Genomic DNA, 17,462 nt, shown 5'->3' on the forward strand with positions numbered 1-17,462 from the left:
TAATTGCTTAGTTCTTTGAGGTCTCAAACAAAGCAATTATTGGTTGTCACTTCTGTACATTGTATAGCTAAGGTATCCATTCGTTCTCATGTCTTTGGGGTAATAGGCCCTCAACTATGGAACGCCCTCCCTGATGCTATTCGTCAGATCTCTTCTTTCTTTCTTTTTCGAATGATGGCTTACCTTTTTCAGAATGCATTAAAAAAATTGTAATAGGAGTAATTATTTCTTCTGTATTTAAATTAATATGTAATGAGTGATTTTTGTATATATAGCAGATTAGGTTATTTTCCTTTTTGTGTGTGTTATGGAGTTATATAATAAGTTTTGGATGTCAGGGTTTTATGTTCGTTTTGGATATCAGGGTTTTATGCTATGCTTATGTGCGTTTTTTGTAACCCACATAGATTTTTGAATATGTGGGATATAAATATTTTAAATAAATGAATACATTATCATAACTTATCTTTCTGAAGTCTCCCCACTCCCCCTACACACAATGATAAAGGGGCACCAAAATCCTGGACTGGTATCTGTCCCCCTCCTCGCTGCCCCACTTGCAGAGGGAAGGGAAGAGAGAGAGGAAGAGATGCTGGATTGGGATTTTGGTGACCTTTATCACGGACACCCTAAGCCAGTGTCTTATCTAGTTCATTGGTGGAGCTGCCTGGTTAGAATTAAAAGGCCTGATAGACTATGGAATCTATTTTATAAGCATCTCTATGTGTAAACTTTATCATTTATAGAATAGTGCTTAGCACTGGGATCCATACACAATTTTAGGCATGAGGATTTACACAGGGGTGCCCAACACTTCGATCGCGATCTACCAGTTGATCGCAAAGGAAACGCGAGTCGATCATAGAGCCCTGCCTTTCAAAATAAACTCTACCATGCACAGGAGACTGCACAATGTAAAAACGAATGAACCGCGAGCCACAGAATACACTATAGTATGGGTAATGAGGGTAGATCGCATGTTATTAAAAAATAGCTGTTAGTCTACCATCCATCCCCACTGTGGCATTTGGCACTTGATTGAAATACAGTACAGCCAGTCTGAGTTCTCGTCTTTTGTACACAAGGCCGCACATGCTGTTATGCAAGGTAAACAATATATATTTTAAATAAAAGTATACTTGGTGTTCCCGCTAAGCTGCGCTGGCCTGCGCTGGCGCACAAAATATTACATCGCAGCGCACAAGTTTCTCTTCACAGCGCACACACGCGTCGCAAAGGTAAGGGGAGGTAAGGTAAGGGGACGCATTGGGGGGATTGCACTTCCCCACAATTGCCATGCTTCGGTTCCTCTTCTTCCTTCCTTCCCCCCCCCCCCCCCCCGCGGGACCCTGCGGCACCATCAACTCTTACTCCCTCTAATGTCGGCCCTGCAGCTCCAGACTTCCTCGCACCTTTTCCCCTCCCCCTTTGGATCGCTATTATTTTAAATGTTATAGCCGCGGAGCTGTATCCATCAGTGGAGATGTCTAACCTCGGCCTGCCCCGGAACTCTTACTGCAACAGTGACTTCCTGTTCCTGCCTAGACGGGCGGCTGCTGCAGTAAGAGTTCCGGGGCAGGCCGAGGTTAGACATCTCCACTGATGGATACAGCTCCGCGGCTATAACATTTAAAATAATAGCGATCCAAAGGGGGAGGGGAGAAGGTGCGAGGAAGTCTGGAGCTGCAGGGCCGACATTAGAGGGAGTAAGAGTTGATGGTGCCGCAGGGTCCCGCGGGGGGGGGGGGAGGAAGGAAGGAAGAAGAGGAACCGAAGCATGGCAATTGTGGGGAAGTGCAGAGCTGCAGGGAAGAGTGTTGCGGTACCCAGCTGGAGGGAGAAGGAAGATGAGGGAGGGAATTAAAGGAGATGCCAGGGCTTGGAGCGTAGGAGGAAGGTATGCCAGTGTAAGGGAAAAGGAAGGGGGAGATGTGAGAGCATGGAGGGGGAGCGAAAGATGGAAGAAAAGGAAAGGAGAGAGATGCCAGAGAATCAGGGAAGGGGAGATACCAGACTATGAGGAGAGGTGTGGGAGAGGGAAGGCGAGGAGAGAGATGCCAGACCAATGGGGTGAAAGGAGAGATGGAAGGGGGAGGCATACAGTTTCTGGAAGGGGCATAGAAGGAGAGAAGATGCCATATAGGGGAAGAGAGACGGCAGACAGTGGATGGAAGGAAGAGAGTTACAAGAAGATGAGGAAAGGAGAAACCACAGAAGACAAAGGTAGAAAAAAATTTCTATTTATTTATTGCTTTAGGAGACATGTGTCACTGTTTCTGTGAAGCATTGTATGCAGAGTCCAGCTTCTTGCTGGTTCAATTTAACCTTTGTCTATGTATTTTTATTTTATCCCCCCTTTTACAAAACTGTGAAGCGTTTTTAGCACCAGCCTTGGTGGTAGCAGCTCTGATGCTCAGAATTTTATGAGCATCAGAGCTGTTACCTCCGTAGCTAAAATCCACACTACAGTTTTGTAAAAGAGGGAGGGGTTAGTTTGTGATTACATATTCCTTACTAGGCGAAGGTGTTTTCTGTGTTCTGTGTGTTCGAAAGACATGGTTTTCTGTTAGGATTGACGGTGTAGGATTGATCTGTGCTGGTCTGGCTTGTTTAGTTTTACAATGGGTGTATTGATGTACTGTTCACTGCAATATGTAAGATGCTGCCTTTTCCTAGGTACTCATGTGTGACGTGTGGCTTGTTACTAAAAATCACGTTTTTCGTACAGATGGGGGGGGGGTGCCAAAAAATGATGGGCCCCGGGTGTTACATATGCTAGGTACACCACTGCATTATGTAAAGATACCAGAAAGCTGGCGAAGCAAAAACTTTAAGTAAATTGTTATTCTTCTAAGTTTTGAGTATTTAACCCTCCCACAATCTCATGGGCACTCGTTTCAAGTTTCAAGTTTATTGAGATTTTGATTTAAACGCAATATCAAATATTTTCAATGTGTATAACAAAAATAAATTTTGGGAAATAAATAAAACCATTTGAACAATAAACATACAAACATATCCATAGATGATTAAAATTACATAAGGAGTACAAGGATAAACTACATTTGTTTAAAAATGCGTCCTCTGCGCCTGCTCATAAATTTGTGGAGTATGTAATTTGTCGCTCATGCATATTTTTTTTTGCACACACCTCATCAATCCTTAGAGGGAACACTTGTTTAGAAATTTTCATTGTTGGTAGTTCATTTTGACTTGGTCATTTTAAAAGTAGCTCGCAAGCCAAAAAAGTGTGAGCATCCCTGATTTACACCAACTGAAACCTTCAAGTTTATTATTTTTCTTAATTAATCGCTTAATCAAATTCAAAGCGATGTACATATTAAAAAGATAGTCAATAAGAAACAAACAGTACAAACTATAAATAATTACGTTGGGTAATACATATTTACATTACATAGGGTAAGAAGGGTATTGAAATACATTTGTTAAGTAAAAGCAAAACACAGGAAAAACACAATAGGGAAGACATTTAAGCACTAAGGTGTAAACTATTAAAATTACTGACTTTAAGAAATTATTAAATTAAGTATTAAAAGCATCATTAAAAAGAAATGTTTTTAAATTACTTTTAAATTTTACCAAGTCTTGCTCGTTTCGTAAAAAAATTGGAAGAGCGTTCCAGGTCTGTGGTGCAGTTACTGAAAATATAAACTGCCGTCTGGTGTTTATAATTTTTAGTGATGGAACAGTCAGTAAATTCTGTTCAATAGATCTTAAGGTTCTGGTTGGGTGATATGGTATTAATAATTTATATATGAATGCAGGAGTCTTTTACAGTAGAGACTTGAAAGTTAGCAAACAAAGTTTGTATGGATAACAGGAAGCCAATGTGCGTTTTTTAAGAGAGGTGTAACATAGATTTGGTAATGAGTTTTATGGAAACATTTTGGATAATTTGTAAATGTTTGAGTTCAGTTAATGATATACCTTTAAAAAGAGCATTACAGTAATCTAGTTTGGATATCACTAAAGAGTGGATGAGAATATTTAATGATTTTGGACATAAAAATTTTGAAATAGACCTAATTTTACGCAATCTGTAGAAAGTAATTTTAACGGTATTATTAATGTGATCATGGAAATTCAGTATGGAATTAAAAATTACCCCTAAAATTTTTGTATTATTGACTATTTGTAATGGGACATTTTTTATGGTGAGAGGAGCAATGAGTGTGGAATTTTCTTTCCATGGAAAGAGCATCACGTTTGTTTTTATAATATTAAGAGCCAATTTATTTGTATTTAGCCATTGATGAACCTGGTCAAGTTTCTCACTGATCTCTTGAATGTCAGATATTTTATTTGTGTCTATTGGATGCAGGAGTTGAATATCATCTGCATATGCGAAAACTTGAAAACCTACAGATTGACACAAGGTAATCAAAGGAGCAAGAAAAATATTAAATAATAATGGAGAGAGAATAGACCCTTGAGGAACCCCGAAAGTAGTTGATGTAAATTTAGATTTTGAGTCTTTAAAAAGGACAGAGGAAGAACGATCTGTAAAATAAGATATAAACCATGAAAGAATTTGATCAGTGATCCCAATAGATTGAAGTCTGTCTATAAGAAGTTGGTGGTCAATCTTGTCAAAAGCCGCAGAGAGATCAAGTGAGATTAGTGTGTGAATCCTTGCACCTAAATTAGGTGCAGATCTGCCATATTAATACTACATGCAAATTCTAGGATTTGGTAAAAATTGCTATTGAGTAGAACGCAAGTGGAAAGAATAGGGGGGTTGCCCCCATCTCACCCATTGGTTTATGCCCCCTCTCCAAATGCTAAACTTGCAAAAACACCTGGCAAGAAAATAATATGGGGATAATAGGTTATGATGCAACTTCCTGTTTTAGGGGGCGGGGTCAAATAGAGGGAAAGCCCAAAGTGTATCAGGTACAGCTTATTTTTCAATTTGATGCTGAATTCAGGTGAGTGGAGAGATTATTGGAAAAAGAGAAGCAAAGGAAAATGTGTAACATACATTGTAATCCTCCTGAATTACTGTCTGTTACCACCAAGAAAGTAGTTGACATAACTGTTAAAAAAAAAGGAAAAAAGGCATTACCAAATCCTTCTGAATGATAAGACCTCTTAGATAACTAATGGGATAATTTTATGAAGAATCCTTTAATCATTTTTCCATTAATATGAATTTCTAGAACATTATTTATTTGATAACTAGTATTTTAGCCCGTTATATTAACGGGTGCTAGAATATATGTCTGTCTGTCTGTCTTTATTTCCGTCTCTCTCTGTCCTGCTGTCTTTTTCTGTGTGTCTCTCTCCCTGGCCCCCTTTGTCTGTCTGTCTTTCTGTGTCTCTCCCTGTCCCTGTGTCTTTCTTCTTTTCTTTCTGTCTCCCTTCCTCCCCCTGGTGGTAGAATATATGTCTTTCTTTCTGTTTCTCTCCATACCTCTGTCTTTTTCTTTCTGTCTCTCTTCCTCCCGCTGTCTTTCTTTCTGTCTCTCTCCCTCCCTGGCCCCCTTTGTCTGTCTGTCTTTCTGTCTCTCTCCCTGCCCCTGTCCCTGTGTCTTTCTTCCTATCTCCTTCCCTACTTCCCTGTCCAGCAGCTGCAGCATTCCCTCTCCCTCTATTTACCGCAAGAGGAGCCTGCACAGACCTAACAGCCCGAGCCCCCAGCAGTGTAACTTCCCGGCGGCTCCTCTCACGATCGCCGCCTTCTCCGACGCAGGAGCGGCTCTTGAGAGGAGCCGCTGCAGCGTCTTTGAGAAGTTGAAAAAAACTTCGGCCCGTCTCTGTGCTCGGCCGCGGCGGGCTACAGTTGCCGCGGCCTGCAGCCGCCGACAGCCGCCGCAGCCGACATCCGCCTTGCCGTATTTTTTTTTGTTGTTGAAAGACGCGGCGGTGGCTCCTCTCATGATCCCCACCTGCATCGAAAGTCCGACACAGGCGGGGATCGTGAGAGTAGCCACCGCTGCGTCTTTCAAAGAACCGTAAGCCGCCCATGCGCACTTCCTATGGGTTGCTACAGCTCATGGAAAACGGACCCACGCGATGGGAGTGCGCATGCGCGGCCTAGCGTTTTATTATATTAGATATTTCCCACTTTTCTGAAGCCCCCTCCCCCCACTCAAGGCTTGGCTGGTTTTCTTGTTTCCACTGATAACCTGTTGATTTACTTTGTTCCTTGAGTCTCATAGTTTTTCTGTAACAAAATTCTCCCTTTATTATGCTATTTTGAAAAATGTAATAAAAATATAAAGATTTTAAAAAAATCATAATAACTTTGTTATTATAGTTAATTATTAGTTAAATGTTCATTTGATTTATGTGGAAGAATAAGTAATTGCTGTAATGCGTTACTTGTAATGTGATACCGTACAACACTACTGCTCAGTATAGGTGGGTTACAGCAGCACAACTCGAACATGCATAACTTCTAAGGTGTTAATGTCTATGAGGTATATGGGGTGGCCTAGGGGTAGAGCTGCTACCTCTGCACGCAGAGGTTGTGGGATCAAATCCTAGCACTCTCCCTGTGATTCTGGGCACATCACTTAATTCTTCATTGCTCCAGGTACAAAATAAGTACCTGTATATATATAAACCACTTTGAACACACATATCCTGCACAGTGGGTATGCAAGGGAGAGGAGCCTGGGCAGGGTTTTACACACACATGCAGCTTATAGAGTGCTATAAATTATGTAAATATGAGATCATTTATACCAGAACCATCCCAGAAAGCTTCTCTTCTGCAAGATTAAGCTCATTTAGTCTGAGAATGAGAGTACACGCCCAAATTCTTTACCAAGTTTCCATGTGGCAGATCAAAGCATTGAAGGCTTTTGCCTTCGCATTAAGGATTTGTAACTTGCCCAGAAAGATTTTAATTGCTTGCTTGGAATGGAGACAGTGAGGGTTTTACATGTTGGTAAGTAATAGAAATTTGGCTTTATCAAATGGGTTCTATGACAACATAGGGGAAAGCTTGAAGAAAACTAGTTTAACTGCTTTTATGCTGGGAAGGAAAAACATAGTTATCTGTTGTTTGTGATCCATTAATCTTTGCTTTACAGTGTATAGCTGTAGAAGGAAAGTATTCTTTTTTAGCACATACGTTTATAATATCATGACTAAAAATGTACTATCACTCTCTACATCAGTGTTTTTCAACCTTTTTATACCTATGGACCGGCAGAAATAAAAGAATTATTCTGTGGACTGGCGGTTGAAGAACACTGGGCTAAGTCGTGGGCCAGACCCCGCCCTTCTCTACCCAATCTTCACCCCAGACCCCGCCCCCATAATAGTACTAATTGCACCTTGCACGTCCCGTGCCTCATCTGGAAGCCTTCCCTCTGACGTTGCAATGTCGGAGAGAAGGCTTCCGGTTCAGGCGCAGAATACCCGTAGGAGCCACTCCCATGACTTTGTGCACTGAATCAGTTAGGAAGAGGGAGCTGGCTCGAAGATAACACCGCATTGATCGCACTGTGGACCGGCGGTTGAAGAAAACTGTTTTGGGCCTGATGCACGTGCTAGCCCTGTGGACCGTCAGGAAATTTCTGTGGACCGGCACTGGTCCATGGACCGGTGGTTGAAGAACACTGCTCTACATTACTATACCTTGTTATGTTTTATTATGTATGTAAACTTGTAACCCGTTGTGATCTGTTCTGGGAGGATGGAAATAAATCCATATAAATAAATGTAATCCAGAAAAACAGAATAAGGTCTGTATACAAATGCAAAAATTACAAGGATTAGGGGACACTCGATGAAATTACAGGGAAATACTTTTAAAACCAATAGGAGGACTTTTTTCACTCAGAGAATAGTTAAGCTCTGGCACGCGTTGCCAGAGGATGTGGTAAGAGTGGATAGCTTAGCTGGTTTTAAGAAAGGTTTGGACAAGTTCATGGAGGAAAAGTCTATAGTCTGTTATTGAGAAAGACATGGGGAAGCCACTGCTTGTCCTGAATCGGTAGCATGGAATATTGCTACACCTTGGGTTTTGGCTAGGTACTAGTGACCTGGATTGGCCACTGTGAGGATGGGCTACTGGGCTTGATGGACCATTGGTCTGACCCAGTAAAGTTATTCTTATGTTATTCGTGTCTGTTTAGGGTTACCATATTTGTGAAGTCAAAAAAAAGAGGACACATGACCCCTGCCCCATCCCCACCTTTCATCAGTTTTGCCCCTTCCTTGCCCCACCTGTGTATAACTTTATGTAGCAATATGCTGCTTGTAACCCACCTAGAAGTACGATTTGCGAAGATTCAGTGGGATATAATTTTGTGCATGACATAAGTAAGACAAGTTTGTGCAAGGACCAGTAACAGCGATTCAGGATGTGCTCTGCTGAAATATTTATCAGCTGAAATTCAGAATTTAGGATCCCCTTTTACTGCAGAAAGTCATGATAGCAAGTACCGGTATGGTAAATGAGATGCAGCCCATAGGAACCGAATAGGCTGCATCACATTTGCTGCACGGGAATCACTACTGCAGCGTTGTAAAAGGGTCCCTTAATCATATACGTCGACATCACAAGAAAAATACAAGAGAAGGGTTTGTTACATTTAATTCAAAAAAGAAGAAAAAAAGCTTGATTTTGACACTGCCATTTAAAGTCAACCAGGCTCTAAATCAGGGGTGTCAAATGTCGGTCCTCGAGGGCCGCAATCCAGTCGGGTATTCAGGATTTCACCAATGAATATGCATGAGATCTATTTGCATGCACTGCTTTCATTGTATGCTAATAGATCTCATGCATATTCATTGGGGAAATCCTGAAAATCCAACTGGATTGCGGCCCTCGAGGACCGTCATTTGACACCCCTGCTCTAAATTAACAACAACAAAAAGATTATCCAACCATCTCCTGGTAAATCAATACATAAAACACTTAAGGTGAACAATGGAAATAAGAATGAAAAAAAAAATCAAGGTAGCAGTGCAATGACCATATTCATGAAGAAAATTCACTTTTGAACACTTGCTTTGTTGTTTCCACTACAGTAAATTCAATTTTCAGATGACTGTCAGGATCCTTACACAAAGGGCAGAAGCAAATCCCCAGGCATGCCAGAACACAATTTTACCTGGCATATTTTTCCCTAGAAAATGAATCATTCCACAGCAAGCCTAGCCCTGAGCTAGTCCACTAACTCATGTTCTTCTGGAGGATGAAAACATGCCTCAAGTCCATTAATTTGTTCCCTTCTTTCTGGAGCATTCTGGAACATTCCACCTACACAGGAACAGGAAGTACTGCTGCAGCTGGCCAGCCCAAAGATAGGAGATAGGAGATAGGTGAAAGAACACTGTAGAAAGCTGCCCAGACACCTCTAAGAAAAGGACATGAGCAATTTAGAAATTATACTTAAAAAACCTCCAGTTCTACTCATTCCTTCAACACTGCTGGAAGCTTTAGAGCAGTGGTTCCCAAACCTGTCCTGGGGGACCCCCAGCCAGTCAGGTTTTCAAGATATCCCTAATGAATATGCATGAGAGAGATTTGCATACCTATCACTTCCATTATATGCAAATCTCTCTCATGCATATTCATTAGGGATATCTTGAAAACCTGACTGGCTGGGGGTCCTCCAGGACAGGTTTGGGAACCACTGCTTTAGAGCAATCATGCAACTCCTGGAGCTTCTGGCTCCTTCTGACCACTGATGGAGGAAGTTATAAAGATGTGGCAAAAAGGGAGCTTTTACTGCAGGATGATGATTCCTGTGGTAAAGGACCAACACTGCCTGTGAACGACTTTGCACTTACCATTAGTCTGTCAGCCTGGGATCATCGAGCCTCAAAGTGTAGCTCAATGCTCCTAGGCCTAAGGTTACTGTATTTGTGAAGCCAAAAGAAGAGGACACTTGGCCCTACCCCTTGCCCTGCCCCTTGCCCCACCCCTTGCCTAGGCGGTTGCCTGCGGTGTGCAGGCAGGGTCATAGCAAGCTATAATTGCATTCCGTGCGACTTGACCTTTCTTGTGTTGCACCCATGAAATATCAGAGTCTATAAAATACTGAGTGGAGTGGACCAACCCTTAAGTTGATGGAGTCCGGTTAACTCCTATTGCAACACAGGCTGACGACATTCAGTTCATGTGCTGAAACATGGATATCATCATCTAAACCTGGCTCTTTATGGCTCACTCCCAGTGTTTCTATAGGTGTATGGCTCCGGTGTCTCTCTGTGCTCTGTGTTTTTGGATTTTACATGTACTTTTGGCTGCATGTTGTGCTGCTACTTTCCTCCTTATAGATAGGCATAGGTCTGCCTGCTGTATTACATTATGTAGATAATATTTTGTAAATCTTTGCATTGGTATGGCATGCATGTTTCTTGCTTTGTTAACATTTATTGTACTTCATCTACTAAACTCAATAAAATTTTTTTGAACTGAAAAAAAAAAGTTGATAACCATGTGGAAACAACATTAAACAGTCCTCCAGCTGTTAACAGATCAAAAGCATCAGGGGCAATTGAGAACACCAACCAAACACTAAAATAGCAGGCTCTGTGGCCTTTATTTCAAGGCCTATCCAGGGAAAGTAGCTTTCTTTCCTGACCATAGTCAGGTTCTGTACCTCTCTCCCTCTCAACTTTTTTAAAAAAATTTAGCAAATGGTCAAATATAGCTAACAGCCTCAAGGGTCTTAGTAACACATGCAGAGCACAAGTTACAGATTGTCAAAAAACAAAAAAAATCTTCTACTTATCTTAAATCCATAGCATCAATTCCATTGGAGTTTATTTCTTGAGGACCTGGCAGCCAATCCATAGCCTTTTCTTTTTCTCTTTCCCAAGGAACAGGCAATTGGGAGGAACTTCCTGATATATCGTCCTTTCAGTTGCCCCTAATCTTAGGACAGAGAGTATTTATTTTATTTTGTCCCAACTTCAGGCTAACTTAGCAGAACACTGGTGCACCTGCACTGTCTGTGCAGTAAGTCCCTCCTGGATCTCAGCTGGCCTCTTCAATCTTTCCTCCTCTCCTTGGGCCTTGGTGGCTACTGGCTATGTGCAGTGCAAAAGATCAGAGGAGAAATGAGGTTCTTTTTGCTTGCCGCACAGCACGCACCAGAAAATAAGGTGACTGGTGTGACCTGAGCTGACCTATACTGGTGCATGCTGTTTATCTGCAATAACCGTCGGCACTGACTGCTGCAGCATCGGGTCTGGAACTCCAAGTCCAGCCATCAGTGGCATACCTAGCATATTTGACACCCGGGGTCAATCATTTTTAAACACCCCCTCCTCTAAGAAAAAAAAAATATTTTTAGTAATAATTCACAAGTCACACCTAGGAAATGGCAGCATCTTAACCTTTGCAATGAGTATTAGAATGTCAGTACACCCATTGTAAAACTGAACAAGCCAGGTTAGTATAGATCAGTGGTCTCAAAGTCAAACCCTTTGCAGGGCTATATTTTGGATTTGTAGGTACTTGGAGGACCTCAGAAAAAAATAGTTAATGTCTTATTAAAGAAATTTATAGTTTATAAATCTTTCCTTTTGGCTGAGTCTTAATAATAATATTGTCATTTATAGCTAAAGAGACATATGATCAAGAAACTGTTTTATTTTACTTTTGTGATTATGATAAACATTCTGAGGGCCTCAAAATAGTACCTAGAGGGCCGCATGTGGCCCCTGGGCCACGCGTTTGAGACCACTGGTATAGATTGATTCTGCACGGTCAATGCTAACAGAAAAGCATGTCTTTTTTCCACACACACATAACACAGATACTTATTCTATACTGGGTGAGAGTGTAACTTCAAACTAAAAATAAAATATGTAGTCGCCAATGAAACTGCATCCTAAGAAGCCAAAATCTGCATAGAATGCAGCACCACGTAAACAGCGATGCATGTCCTCTAGTACTGTCTAAAATATAAAAACAGCAGATGTAAATTTGAAAAGACTAACAAATACCAATCACCACATAGCAAAAAAAATGGAAAATAAGATACCATGTAATTGGACTAATACATTTTCTATTAGCTTTCAGAGGCCATAATCTCCTTCACGGTATTCTTTCCTGACCTGAAGAAGGAGTTTTGGTCTTTTAAAGCTAGTCAAAAATATATTAAAATTGGTCTAATAAAAAGTTCACCTTATTTCTATTTTCATATTCTAAACATTTATTAACACAGCTATATAAAAAAACAACTTTTATCTACCTTAGTTGTCTTTGGGTTTCTGCTTTCCTCATCTTCTCTTCACTCTCTCATTCTTTCCAATGTCTGTTCTTTTCAATTCTTTCCTCTTTCTCCCCATTTCATCCAGCCTGAGCCCCATCTCTCCTTGATCCTGCATTTCCCTTCTGTGTCTGTCAGAATTACCATTCCATCTCTTTTCCAGCATCACCCTTCTTTGTGTCCATCTCATCTATATCCCTATCTCACCTCTTTTTCAGAATTTTCATTGTCTCTGTCCTTGTTCACCATTTGCCCTTTCAATGTCTTTATCTCCCCCCCACTTTTTCAGCATTACTTCTGTGTCTCTATTTCACCTCCTCTTTTTCAGCACTACCTCCCTTCAGCATTGCTCCCTCTCTGTGTCCCTATCTCCTCTCCCCCTTTTCAGCATTGCTCCATCTGTATCCTTATCAACCCTCCATTTCAGTATTATTCCCTCTGTGTGCCAATCTATCCTCTTTCAGCATTGCCTCCCTCTATAAACCCATGTAACCCCTTTTCAGGATTTCTCCCTCTGTGTTAAACCACCACCACCCCTGCTTTCAGCATGTCCCCTCTGTATCTCTATCCTTATTCAGTAGTGCCTGCTTACCCCTTCTCATCTCTGTGGAACTATCTCCATTTTCAGCTTTCCCCCTTGTTACTGCACCCTGTAGCTAGAATCTTTCCATCCTCCCTCCACTCTGGCCCATCCCGGTATGACATATTTCCTTTTGTTTCCCTCCCCTCTCTCTTTCTCTCTCTCATTCTCCTCCCTCACCCACAAGTCCTGCATATGGCCTTCTCCCTTCCACCTACATCCAGCCGCACCCCCTGCCCTGTGGCCCTCTTCAGCAACTTGTCAGCAGCAGTGATCAAGACAAGCTGCCGACGTCGAGGCCTTCCCTCTTCAAGTCCCCACCTTTGTGGAAAAAGGAAGTTGAAACAAATTAAGCGGGACTCACAGAGGGAAGGCCCCGACGTCAGAAGCTTGTCTTGATCGCTGCTGCTGACAAGTTGCCGAAGAGAGCCATGGAGCAGGGGGTGTGACCGGGTGCAGGTAGAAGGGAGAGGGCCAGATGGGAAGGCTGCTGGAAGAGGTAGGAACTCCGGAGCATGACACTGACCCTGGCCAGGATAATTTCTTTTTCAGGCTGCTGCCACCACCACTGTCCCCTGAAATGGCGAAAACCAGACTAAAGTAGCAAATTGAAAAAGCTGCCTGGATGCCCGACGGAGTCCTCAAAAAGACGACATGTCCAGGGAAATCCAGACATCTGGTAACACTACCTAGGCTGCATCTTAAAGGTCCCACAGTACAGTCCACCACCCCCATGAGCAGCGCCTGTACACTGCCCGGATCACATCTACAGTACATGTGGCCTCGATCAGACTCCAAGTGGTATTATAGAATTAACATAGTAATGAGCTGCTTTACATGCATTTGCATGATTTCCATCTCATTATTCTGCAGCCCAGGTGACATAGGGCTCCTTTTAAGAAGGTGCGCTAGTGGTTTTAGCGCATACACCGGATTAGCGCATGCTAGCCGAAAATCTACCGCCTGCTGAAAAGCTATTCTGATTGACCCAGGCGCCTTAGGCCCCACCTGTGGGCGGGGTTTCAGCCGCATGGGCCAATCCGGCCCCATTCTGGAGCCGGCTAGCCTGCCGGATGGGTGGGCTTGGTACCCGTCCATCCAGCCAACATTTCAGGTATGGGGGGTGGGATTGGGGGTGAGGGGGTCGTGGGGTCAGTGGGGGGTCGTGGGTAGGCAGGGGGGGGCGATCGGGGGTTCGGAGGGGGCGGTCGTTGGGGGGGATTGTGTCGAGGGCAGGAGGGCCTGGGATCCCTCCTGCCCATATTGTAGTGGGGGGTGGGGGATAGGGGGTCCGCTTGGGCAGGAGGGGTTGGGCTCCCTTCTGCCCGATCGTGTAGGGGGGTGAGGGGTGAGAGGCCAGGAGGGCTTGGGCTCCCTCCTGGCTTGATCGTAATCGGGGGGTGCCGGGTATGCCGCGGGTGCTCGGGGCAAGAGGGCTTGGGCTCCCTCTTGCCCCGATGCTGTTGGGGAGTTGGGAAGTCAGCGGGGCAAGAGGGCTTGGGCTCCCTCTTGCCCTGACCATAGTCGGGGGTTTGGGGTACCGTGGGCCAGGATGGCTTGGGCTCCCTCCTGCCCGGATCGTTTTAAGGTGGGGGGGATTCTGTAACCGGTGTTGTTTTTGACAGACACCGGTTACAGAATCCAGCTTTTAGGCGAAGGACTGGCTCCTCCTTCGCCTAAAAGCCCTTGTGTTGGACGTTTGGGGCTTAGGTGTTTTTTTGGTTCATTATGGAGTATAAGTGTAGACGTGGTGGACTGGGCATTTAAACAGCTGAATGTAGAGGCTCCTTTTGGATGTTTTTTTTGGTTATGGACATTTTCCCTGCTTCTGCTTTCAACGTTTAAGGCCTTAGGCCAAAAGGGGACTTAGATGTTTTGTTTTTTTTTATTATGCCCCTCCACGTGATTATATGGTCACTCTATTTTGAGGCTATTTATCCACCTATAGTGCAATAGAGAGTAAATAGAATATAAGAATATATGGGTGGAAGATATAGTATGTTTCAATGATAATATATTTATATTTCTTTAATAAGACATGAAATATTTTTTCTGAGGCCCTCTAAGTATCTACAAATCTAAAACGTGGCCCTGCAAAGGGTTTGGGTTTGAGACCACTGGCTTAGAGGGATGAGTGCCTAAGGGCCAAAAGGTTAATGATGGGGGGTGGGGGGAGGGAGTACAAACTGAAGGTTTGCCTGGGATGTTTAATACCTTTGCATTGGCCCTGAAAGGAATTCATTACTGTCACCATATGAGACAACCACTGTACCATTTCTACCTGCTTTGGTCAACAAGTTCCTGTTCTAGGTTCACTTGTAAGGAGAAAAAAAAATACTAGAACACTCTCCAGTAGCCATGTAAGGAAAAAAGAACATGAAAGCTTTCCATGATCTGTTTTCTGTTCCAATTAAGCTGCTTTCTTGCTGAAGAAAGAATGATCAAAAGGAGTTAATTAACATAATAAACGATCTGAAAACTTTGGTTTAATTTCACTACTGTGCATGTTTCTTGTAACCGTAAAGGTCTTATACGTAGTCTCTTGGCCTCAAGGAAGCAGCTGTCAGAACTGATCAGTAATAAGAGATGATTTTATGTTAAGCTCTTCATTTTACTTGGTTAAGAATGTGCAGCTGGTTAGAGACCAGATACAAAGATTTAATGAAGACCTGATCCTCTCTAATCAGCGTTGTACATCTTTCCCTCTTTTGTTAACCTCAGCTTTTCAGTATGTAGAATCAGTAGCGTAGCCAAGGTGCGAGGCGCCACTTCCCTGCTCCTTCCCCGATTCCCTCCCCCCATGCACACATCCTCTTCCCTTCCCCTGTAGCTCTAGTTGTTCAGCGCCACGTGTAACAACTTCAACGCGCTCCTTGCGACCCCTGCGGCTCTCCCCCGGAAGTCACTTCCTATGCGCGGCAACCAGAAGTGACATCAGCGAGAGAGCTGATGCGGTTGCGAGGAACACTTTGAAATAGTTGCTCGCGGCGGCGAAAAACTAGAGGTACGGGGAAGGGGACGCACGTGGTGAGGGGAAGAAAGGGAAGAGCATGAGGGGCAGAGAGGAGGAGGGGGGCCAGCGCCACTCACCAACATGGTGCCTGGGGTGGACAACCCCCTCTTATTACGCCACTGTGTTGAAAACAGTATATAGACACATCAAGTTTTAAGTTTTATTAAAATTTTTTATACTGCTCAATCAAACTTCTAAGCGGTGTACAAATTTAAAAAAAAAAAAAAAAAGAGTAGGTTAAAACTTTAAAAAATAGACCTTATGGGGAGTAAGACAAATAATACACATGATCTAAAGCAGTGGTTCCCAACCCTGTCCTGGAGGACCACCAGGCCAGTTGGGTTTTCAGGATAGCCCTAATGAATATGCATGCGAGAGATCTGCATATAATAGAGGTGCCAGGCATGCAAATCTGCTCCATGCATATTCATTAGGACTATCCTGAAAACGCAACTGGCCTGGTGGTCCTCCAGGACAGGGTTGGGAACCACTGACCTAAAGCACTGAGGCCCAGATTCTCTAACTGGCACCAATTTTTTAGGCACCCAAACTCAGCAAAAATGCAGTTGAAACAATGTTTTTAACTGAGTTTTAAGGTGCCTATCAGTGCCTAAAAAAAACCAGCAATGGAATTGCAACTCTGTAGGTGCTTTAGGCCGCCTAATGCCACTATGGGAGTGGCTAATGCCAGAAGTGGCGGCTTAAAGCACCTACGAAGGTGCGATTCGCATCATAGGTAGGCGCCGGAAATGTAGGACAGGAAAACCTTGGCTTACATTTCCGGTGCCTATGTTTGCCAGAGGCGTGATTCTGTACCTGGCACTGTCGCATAACTGACATGCGATCGACGACTACTTTCAAGGTGGCCGCAGACAGAATCCGGGCCTGAGAGATCAATATTCAAATGATCTCTCTGTGTAGCTTCAGGAGTTACTCTTCCCCCACCCAAGGAGGAAGTTATCAATATGGGCTACTGTTAAGACGGTGACAGGTCAAAAGCGCGCAAGACAATCGCACGCAGACAAAATCGCGCAGACAACTCAGCGCAAAGACAACTCAGCGTTAAGACAAGCGCAAAGACAACCGAGCGTAAGACATTTGAGCGCAAGACAATTGAGCGCAGCGACAACTCAGCGTCAGACAATTTAGCGCAAGATAACTCAGCGCAATAACAATTCAGCGCGCCACTAGAGGCCGCTTGCCCATCGAAGGACACGCGCACATACAGCACGTGAACACGTCATGTGTCACGTGATCACGTCAACGCGTGTTCAGTATGATTCCCTTGACTCTTTGCGTTTTCAATATAAGCCACGTGAATGCATTTTCATTACCATGGTTACGTTATCTCATGATATATATTCTCCGAACAGCATTTTTGTCTATGAACCGTTAAGACAGGTTACTTTACGACAACTAGTGCAATGCGATCTAGTTACTAATAACCGGTATTAACAGTAAAATAATACATCCTAATGGTAGTCTATGTTGAAATGTTTCCCCTTAATCTCTTTGTCACATGTGTCCAGAAATCCCTAACTCTATTTGATGAATAAATTCTATTCATAACTAATACCTTTACTTTGCAAGATTTACATTCAAATATCTTTCTGGAGCACTAGCAAAGGGTGTGCTTTTGAAGTGGGGGAGGGGGGGTGCAAAA

General features: G+C 43.2%; 1 protein-coding gene across 1 annotated transcript in view; it reads left to right on the forward strand.

The window, feature by feature from the left end:
• Nucleotides 1-17,462, forward strand: part of MID1 (midline 1) — a 505,597-nt gene that overhangs the window by 76,607 nt on the left and 411,528 nt on the right. The window lies entirely within an intron of this gene.

The sequence above is a fragment of the Geotrypetes seraphini genome, chromosome 6 (assembly GCF_902459505.1).
Source record: "Geotrypetes seraphini chromosome 6, aGeoSer1.1, whole genome shotgun sequence".
NCBI classification, from domain to species: Eukaryota; Metazoa; Chordata; class Amphibia; order Gymnophiona; family Dermophiidae; genus Geotrypetes; species Geotrypetes seraphini.